Source organism: Chrysochloris asiatica, unplaced genomic scaffold (assembly GCF_000296735.1).
Source record: "Chrysochloris asiatica unplaced genomic scaffold, ChrAsi1.0 scaffold00169, whole genome shotgun sequence".
Taxonomy (NCBI): Eukaryota; Metazoa; Chordata; class Mammalia; order Afrosoricida; family Chrysochloridae; genus Chrysochloris; species Chrysochloris asiatica.
In genome coordinates, this window is record NW_006408687.1 from 6,587,812 (window position 1) to 6,597,224 (window position 9,413).

At 39.4% G+C, this 9,413-nt stretch overlaps 1 pseudogene; it reads right to left on the minus strand.

The window, feature by feature from the left end:
• Positions 1-2,961, minus strand: part of LOC102830407 — a 15,188-nt pseudogene extending 12,227 nt beyond the window's left edge.
• Between the last annotated feature and the right edge of the window lie 6,452 nt (positions 2,962-9,413).

A 9,413-nucleotide genomic window follows, 5' to 3' on the forward strand; every position in this document is an offset into this window, starting at 1 on the left:
CAAGGAGTGGCTGTTAAGTTTGAATCACCGACCTTGCAGTTAGCGTCCAGTGCTTATACTACAATGCCACAAAAGGACTTACTGTGTAATGTATACATGCTGTTGTTGCTGTTATTAAGTGCCATCGAGTCAGCTCACACTTAAGTGACCCTGTATAGGGTTTCCAAGGAGCAGCTTGTGGGTTTGAACTGCCAACCTTGAGGTTAATAGTCCAGTGCTTATCCTATCAGGATAGATGCATATATTCTCTGGGCAGCACAAATGTTTAAGTGTTCGCTACTAACTGAGCCCACCACTCGTCTGTCAGTTTGTCATGCTGTGGTGGGGTTTGTGTTCTGTGATGATAGAAGCCATGCCACTGGCATTTTAAATATCAGCAGAGTCATGGTTGACAGATTTCAGTTAGGCTTTCAGACTAACAAAGACTAGGAAGAAGGAGAGGCAGACTACTTCCGAATATTTATCCAGTAATGTGGTGCCATAGGATAAGTACTCCACCTCAAGATTGGTTTGAACTACAAGATCGGTGGTTCAAACCTACCAGCTGCGCCTCAGAAGCCCTATACATGGTCGCTACGAGTCATAACCGACTCAACAGCACACAATAGCAACAACAAAAACCTTATGAATAACAGAGGAACACTATTATTGGATAGTGAAACATTATGAAGAGCACCAGAATATTGTCCTATATAGTACTGGAAGATAAACCCATCAAGTTGGAATGCAATCAAAATACTACTGGGGAAAGCTGACTCCTCAAAGCAGAATTGACCATGATAATGTGAATGAAGTGACGTTCTCAGGACCTTCATTTGCTGATGGGGTACAACTCAAAATGAGGAGAAACAGTTTTAAACATCTATAATAATCATAACATGGAATATTCAAAGTATGAATCTAGGAAAATTGGAAGTTGTCAAAAGTGAAATTGAATGAATAAAGATTGATATTCTAGGTATTAATGAGCTGAAATGGACTGGTATTGGCCATTTTGAATCTGAAAATCATATGATTTCCTATGCCAGGAAAGACAAATTGAAGAGGAATGGAGTCACATTCATTATCAAAAAGAACACTTTGGTATCTATCTTGAAGTAGAATGCTGTCTGTGATCAGATAATATCCATAGCCAATGAAGACCAGTAAATACCACTATTATTCAAATTTGTGCAATTTGTGAAACTGAAGAAACCTACCAACTTCATTAGCCTGAAACTGATCAAATGTTCAATCAAGATGTATTGCTAATTACTGGTGATGGGAATGCAAAGGGTAGAAACACAGGAAGGATCAGCAGCTGGAAAATATGGCCTTGGTAATAGAAATGATGCTGGAGATCACATGATACAATTTTGCAATGAATGATGACTTACTCATTGCAAACACCTTTTCTAAACAACATAAAAGATCACTATGCACATGAATCTTACCAGATGGAATACACAGAAATCAAATTGCATCTGTGGGAAGCGATGATGGAAAAGTTCCATATCATCAGTCAAAACAAGGCCAGGGAAGACAGTGGGACAGACCGTCATTTGCTCATACACAAGATCAGGCTGAAGCTGAAGAAAATTAAGTCAATGAGAGCCAAAAATATGACCTTAAACATACCCCACCTCAATTTAGAGATCATCTAAAGGATAGATTTGATGGATTAGACACAAATGACAGAAGACCAGAAATGTTGTGGGATGACATCAAGAGCATCATACAAGAAGAAAGCAAAAGATCAATAAGAAGACAAGAAAGACCAAAATAGATATCAGAAGAGATTCTGAAACTTGCTAATGCAATAGAGATGCTAATGCAAATGGAAGACATGAGAAGGCAAAAGAGCTGAATAGAAAATTTCAAGGACAGCTTGAGAAGACAAAGTCGAGTAATTTTATGAAATGTGCAAAGACCTAGCATTGGAAAACCAAAAGAGAAGAACACATTCAGCATTTCTCAAGCTGAAAGAACTGAAGTAAAAAAGTACAAATCCTGACTTGAAATATTGAAGCATTCTATGGACAAAATAAGGAGCTCTGGTAGCATAGTGGTTATGAATCGGGCTGTGAACTGCAAGGTCAGCAGTTCGAAACTACCAGCGGTTCCACAGAAGAAAGATGAGGTGTTCTGCTCCCATAAAGATTTACAGCCTCGGAAACCCTGTACAGGGTCGCTATGAGTCTGAACCGACTCCACGGTACTTAACAACAACATGGACAAAATATTGAATGATGCAAAAAGCATCAAAAGATACACAGAGTCACTGTACCAAAAGAAATGATCAACATTCAACCATTTCAAGAGGTAGCATATGATCAAGAGTCAATTGTACTGAAGAAAGAAGTCCAAGGTGTGCTGAAAGCATTGGCAAAGAACAAGGCTTTGGGAATTGATGGTATACAACTTAAATCTTTCAACAAACATCAGCATTGAAGGCACTCACTCATCTATGCCAAGAAATTTAGAAAACAGCTACCTGGCCAACTAATGGGAAAACAGCTACCTCTTTCATATAACAATGCATTTATATGCATTTTCCATTGGATGTAAGCATTCTTTGTGAAGAATATTTTACTTTTATTATGTAAATTTTCATATACTTCCATACCCCAAATTAGAGAAAATATCATAAAGACTGTTCATGTACTCACCACTTAACATAAAATTTATTAACATTTTCCAATCTTTAAACAGTTTTAATGGCTGCTTCTATTCGAGTATATAGATATAGCGTTGCTAGTTTAACCAAGTCTGTATTGTTGAAAAGTTGGATTGAATTGTATTATTGTAAATAACATCACTAAGATTTTCTGACTGTGTCTTTGTGTAAATATAAGGTTATTTCCTCCTCATAAATTCTTGGAAATGGAACTGTCTGATTAAAGATAATAAACAGTGAAAGACTTTTGATACATGTTGCCAAAATGCTTACTAGAAAGTTTGCAACCACTTACCCCACTTCATCTGAATAGCAGCTGAAAGAGTGCTATTTTACCACACTCTTTATTGTTTTTTTAAAATGCATTTTCTTGTTAGGCTGGTTGACTGACACATAGGTAGTCTCTTTTCACCAGGACCCACCCTCACTCCTCAAATTAACTACAAACAAAGAAAGGGCTTTCACATCAATAAGATTGCCTCAAGAGGTCAAATAAAAATAAGACTTAGAGAACCATCCTTTGTTCTGTATACTTTCCCTATCATACCACACATTCTACTTATCCCATACATGTGGTCCTGGTGCCTGACATTTGTACCTACTTAGAAAAACAAGAATCCTTTATTTTGGCAGCCAGGGAGGACAGCTGATGAGCTATAGATTTTGGCAAAAGTGGCACCCAGCCACCTGTCTGGGATTAGACCAAAGCATTGGCCCTAGCTAATGCTGTGCCCAGACTCGCATGTGTTTTCTTGTTTTCTCAGCTTGCATCCAAATTTACAAATACAATCTCTAGCACAGCTTACAGACATGTTTAAATGGGCAGAGGGACGTTCAGGACACAGGATGGCCTGTTACAGAGAGCCATTTTGAGTGAACTGCTATGGTCCTCAAATCACTGTCCTTTCCTGGCCTTCATAGTTAAGAGAAAGATGTATAAGGATCCCAAAAATATTCTAAGTATTGTAAACAAGGGCCTGGTTAATTAAGGGGCAGAGCTTGAAAAGTGCGGGAACCTTGTGTAAAACACAGGGGAGTCTGTTTTAATAAACTTATAGTCTTACTAGAAAGGAGTTTTACAAGGACAGAATGTTTATCTTTTTTGCTCATTGATTTATCCCAGAGATATGAAAAATGTCTGACATGTTATCCAAAAATGTCTGAGCTGCCATCAACAAATATTTGTTGAACGGATTCATTAAATGTGAGAAAAAAAATTGTGAATATCATACTCTCAATAATTACGTCTTCAACACTTAATATGTGCATATTGCTGGGCTAGGAGCTAAGCAAAAAATCTGGAAGGCTTTTTAAAAAAAACTACAACCACAATCATCCTTCCCTCTAGTTCCCATCTGGAGAAGCTGGCATACACAGAAACAATAATACAATGAAAACTAAGTTCCTAGTGACTGATGCAGACAGCAGGAACTCTTGGAGTCCGTTGGGGGTGAAGAATGGTAATAGGCAGGAGGTGGGGTTGGGACCAAGTTTTGAAGATGGGTAGAAGAACTGCAACAACTCAAAAGAGTTTTTGTTTTGTGTTTATTTGAGATCTGGATTCCTCCAAACCAATGTGCAGCCAAAGCTTTCTGAAGCCAAACTACAGAACAATCCCCGATTAACACAAACCAAAACCAGTTGTCTTCATTCAACTCCAACTGTGCTCCATAGGGTTTTAAATGGATTTTTTTTTTTTAAACATAAGTCTCCAGGTCTTCCTTCCAAGGTACTTTTAGATGGACTCGTACCTCCAACCTTTCTGCTAGCAGCTGAATGTAATAACTGTTTGTACCATCCAGTGATTCCAGTGAACACAGAGGAAATAGAAAACTTTAAAATTGTAAGGTTCCCAATTTGTTGTTGTTAAGTACCATGGAGTCAGTCAGTTCCAACTCATAGCAAACCTGTGTAGGGTTTCTAAGAAGCAGCTGGTGAGTTTGAACCACCAACTTTACAGTCCAGTGCTTATCCTATAGCACCACATCAGGATTCCTATGAATTTCTGAAAATGAAAAACAGTTTTAAGCATACATGGAATGCATATTCTGAGATATTTTTCTTTGAAATTATCTTTGAGCGTGAAGTGGGCTGCTTTCCTTTCAGAAAGATCAAGTAATGAAAAGCATAAAATCTAGAATGTCCTGCATTTGAGTTCTAATTTTTCTGTTACTTCCTTTGTAATCTTAGGCTGTCCACTTTGTGCCTCATTTTCCTCATCAGTAGAATGCCTGTCTCTTAGGGTTGACATGAACATTAAGGCTGATTGTATACATAAAATGCTTAGTACGGCTCAATGAATATTTTTGTTGTCACATGCTGCTGAGTCAGTTCCAACCCCTAGCACAACTCTGGGCATAACAGAATGAAATACTGCCCGCTCCCTTGCCATCCTCACAATCACTGCCACGCTTGAGCCCATTGCTGCTGCACTGTGCCAGTCCATCTCCTTGAGGGCCTTCAACTTCCTTGCTGACCCTTTACTTTACCAAGCATGATGTCCTTCCCCAGGAACTGCTTTCTCTTGATAACATGTCCAGGTCCATGAGATGAAGACTTGCTATCCTCCCAGCAAAGGAGTATTCTGGCTGTATTTCTTTCAAGATGGATTTGTTTGTTCTTCTGGCAGTCCATGATTCTTTCCATATTCTTTGCCAACACCACAATGAATATTAGTTAGTACTATTTTAAGAAGTTGACAGGAGTCAACAATAAACTTGATGAAGGGTTATGAAACTCAGACTCAGATTATTATAAGAGGCCGTTTACATTTAAGAAAGAAAAATAACTTGTTTTCCAAAGTCTGGGCTGTTTTCCTACTTAACTACAGCATCTACAGTGGTAGTTCTCAAAGTGTACTTTGGAATACTTAGGTGTCCTTTTCCACTCTCCTTCTCTCATGAGGATGCTGTGAAGTTTTCTAGAGATTAGGTGCAGACACAGACATTAGAATCCAGTTGTCTTTCTTGAAGTCAGACATTAAAAATATTTGCAAATATGTAAAACAATGATATTCCATTTGTTAAAAATTTTTGGAAAATAGGTCAACATATAACATGTTTGGAGTCTTGGTGTGGTACTGTAGTCTAAGCACTGCACTATTAACCACAAGGTCACTGGTTCCAACCCACCAGTCACTCTTCAGAAACCCTGTACATGGTCACTATAAGTCAAACTGACTCGACAGCACTTCGTAGCTCAAAACAAAACAATAGAACATGTTTATCATCATTATTTTAAATGAATAAATAAATATTTAAAGATTTCTTAGTTTTAATTTCAAGTGCAGTAAATATGAATAGATATAAACTACATAAGCAAAATGGATCTTCAATAATTTGAAGATTGTAAAAGGGTCCTGAAAGTCACCAAGTTGGAGACCCTCCGGTCTAGAGGAGCACATGAAACTGCACGTGCAACATACCAGGCAGTCACTGATAGAAGTGGGATCTATGTTTATATCCCTAGGTTATCTCTCACCTCGGAACTTCCATAAATATGGAGAATTTATGAGTAAAGCAATGTAGACTAGAAGCTGCTATAATAGATTTATTTCCTTTGCTTCTGAGCATTTGCTCCCATAAAGGCAGACAGAGCTCCCTTGGTTGCAAAGAGCAGAGACCCACTCAAGTTACCTCAAAAAATAAGCAATTAAAAAGACTACCTCAAAAACTCTATACAGGGCCACTGTGCTATGAGTCTGAACTGACTGGACAGCACTTAACAGTAACAATCACTAAAACTCAGACTTTGCCATATATTTGTGCTGGAAGTTTTTAGCTTGTTGTTTTTGTTTTTAAGTGTCATCGAGTCATTTCCTATCCATAGCAACCCTGTATCAGGTTTCCAAGGAGCAGCTGGTGAACTTGAACCACCGACCTTGCAGTTCAAATGACTTTGTAGTCTGACGCATTAGCCCACAGCACCACACCATTTGTTGTTGTTAGGTGCCGTGGAGTCGGTTCCGACTCATAACTACCCTGTACAGGGTTTCCGAGGCTGTAAATCTTTACGGGAGCAGAAAGTCTCATCTTTCGCCCGTGGAACAGCTGGTAGTTTCAAACTGCTGACCTTGCGCTTCACAGCCCGATTCATAACACTGCACTACCAGAGCCTATGCTCCCCTAATTTCAATGTTTTCTTCCATCATTCGTTTTGGAAATGCCAATTTCATTTGCCATCAGTTAGAAGCCACTCAAGCCTTTCCTCAGAAGTGAGATCAAGCTAGTTGTTTTGTGGTTGTTACAGCTCCAGGACTGCTGACATTTCTTTCCATGTAAATGGTTGTATTTGATACCATGTCCTAACTGTGACAGCAGATGGAACTGGAACTCGAGACTCCATCCAAACTAAACCAGTCCATAACTAATCTCTGCTAGTCTGATCGTAGCTTCAGTGTCCTAAGTCTCCCTGATTGGCAGCCCTCCAGAGTAGAGCGCTCAGACTTCTCTGATCATTAGAATCATACAAACCCATTGCCACGGAGTCAATTCCTACTCACAGCAATTCTACATAGGGTTTCCGAGACTGTAAATTTCTATGGGATCAAAAAGCCTCATCTTTCTCTTGTAGAAGCTAATGAGTTTTTACTGCCGACCTTGTAGTTTGTAGTCTAGTGCCTATTCTAGATTGTCACCAGGGCTCCTTTGAAACATTTTTAAGTGACAAATAGTGGATAATTTCAGAATAGACTCAGTTACAACTTCTATGAAGGGATTTATGATCAGCTCTGACTCATAGTGACCCTGTATAGGGTTTCTAAGGAGTAGCTCGTGGGTTTGAACTACCGACCTTGAGGTTAGCAGTTCAACACCACACTAGGACTCTTTGAAACATTGTTGTTGTTAGGTGCTGTCGAGTCAGTACTGACTCATAGTGATGCTATGCACAACACAACAAAGCACTGCTGAGTTCTGTGCCAACCTCATAGTTATAACTAAACTTGAGCCCATCGCTGCTGTCACTGTGCCAACCCATCTTGGTGGGGGTCTTCCTCTTTCTCACTGACCTTCCATTTTACCAAGCATGATGTCCTTCTTTAGGCACAGGTACCTCCTGATAATATGTGCAAAATATGAGCGACAAAGTCTGGCCATCCTGACTTGTAAGGAGCATTCTGGCTGTACTTCTTCCAACACAGATTTGTTTGTCCTTTTGGCCGTCAATGGTACTCTTAATATTCTCCTACAACACATAATTCAAATGTATCAATTCTTCTACAGTCTTCCTTATTCACTGCCCAACTTTCAAAATGTGTATGAGGTTATTCAAAATATCATGGCTTGATTCAGGAGCACCTTGGTCTTCAAACGGACATCCTTGTTCTTGAATACCTTAAAGTGGTCTTGTGCATCAGATTTGCCTAATACAATATGTTGTTTGATTTCTTGACTGTTGCTTTCATAAGTGTTGATGGTTGATCCTATCCTAGAAAAAGGAAATCTTTGACAACTTCAATCTTTTCTCCACTTATGTGATGTTATTTATTGGTCCATTTGTGAGTATTTCTGTTTTCTTTACATGGAGGTGTAACCCATACTGAAGGCTGTGGTCTTTGATCTGTAATTATTCAATCTGTATGCTGAGCAAATAATTAAGAAACTGAATTATATGAAGAAGAATGTGGAATCAGGACTGGAGGGTGACTCATTAACAACCCAGAATACAACCTGGCTTACTGAAAATAAAGAGGATTTATACACAGAGCAAGGAACTCTGGTAGCGTAGTGGTTATGAATCGGGCTGCGAACCACAAGGTCAGCAGTTCGAAACTACCAGCTGTTCCGCAGGAGAAAGATGAGGCAGTCTGCGCCCGTAAAGATTTACAGCCTCGGAAACCCTGTACAGGGTCGCTATAGGTCAGAATCGACTCCACGGCACATAACAACAACATACACAGAGCAATTAAAAATGCAGATTTCCAGTCCTCTTTTAGAGGTTCTGATTTAGCTATTTCAGGTGGGGCATGGGAATCAATTTGTTTAACAAGGTCTCAGGTAAATCATATCATCAAAGAAGTTTGGGAAAAGAGGAGCCTCTTTTTTTAAAGGCATGGGAAATCCCAGGTGTGGCACAGTGCAGGTTCTCAACAGTTAGCTGCTACCTGGGGTCCTGGTGTGGTGCTGTAGGATTAGCACTGAACTCTTAACCTCAAGTCACTGGTTCAAATCCATCACCATCTCCTCAGAATCTGTATACAGATTGGACTGACTCAACAGCACTTAACAACAACCAGTTAGCTGATAACTAACTGAGAGACTCTGGCAGAGAACCTGGCTTGGAGCCCAGCAATCACCATTAGACTCCCCCAGCTGATTCATGCGTATGCTCAATTTTGAGAACAGATTAAACAATGAAATGTTTAATCAGATTCTTTTGCTTCTGATTTTCCCTACCATGAAACAATGGGATTTTTTTTTAATGAAAGATAATTTGTATAATTTCAGAGTTGTTGGTAAATGCTGTGGAGTCGGTTCTGACTCATAGTGACCCTGAACAGGGTTTTTGAGGAGTAGCTGGTGGATTTGAACCATCAACCTTGTGGTTCAAACCGACATTGTAGTCAAGTGCTTATCCAATAGCACCACATCAGGACTCCCAGAGTAGGCTCGTTATATCTGCTATGGGGGTATTTATTGTTTTAAGAAAGACATATAGAGGTCCCTGGGTGACATAAATTATTTACTTTTGATTTGCCTACCCTCTACTTGAACTTTGGAAGGAGCTCTGGTAGCGTAGTGGTTACGAATCGGGCTGC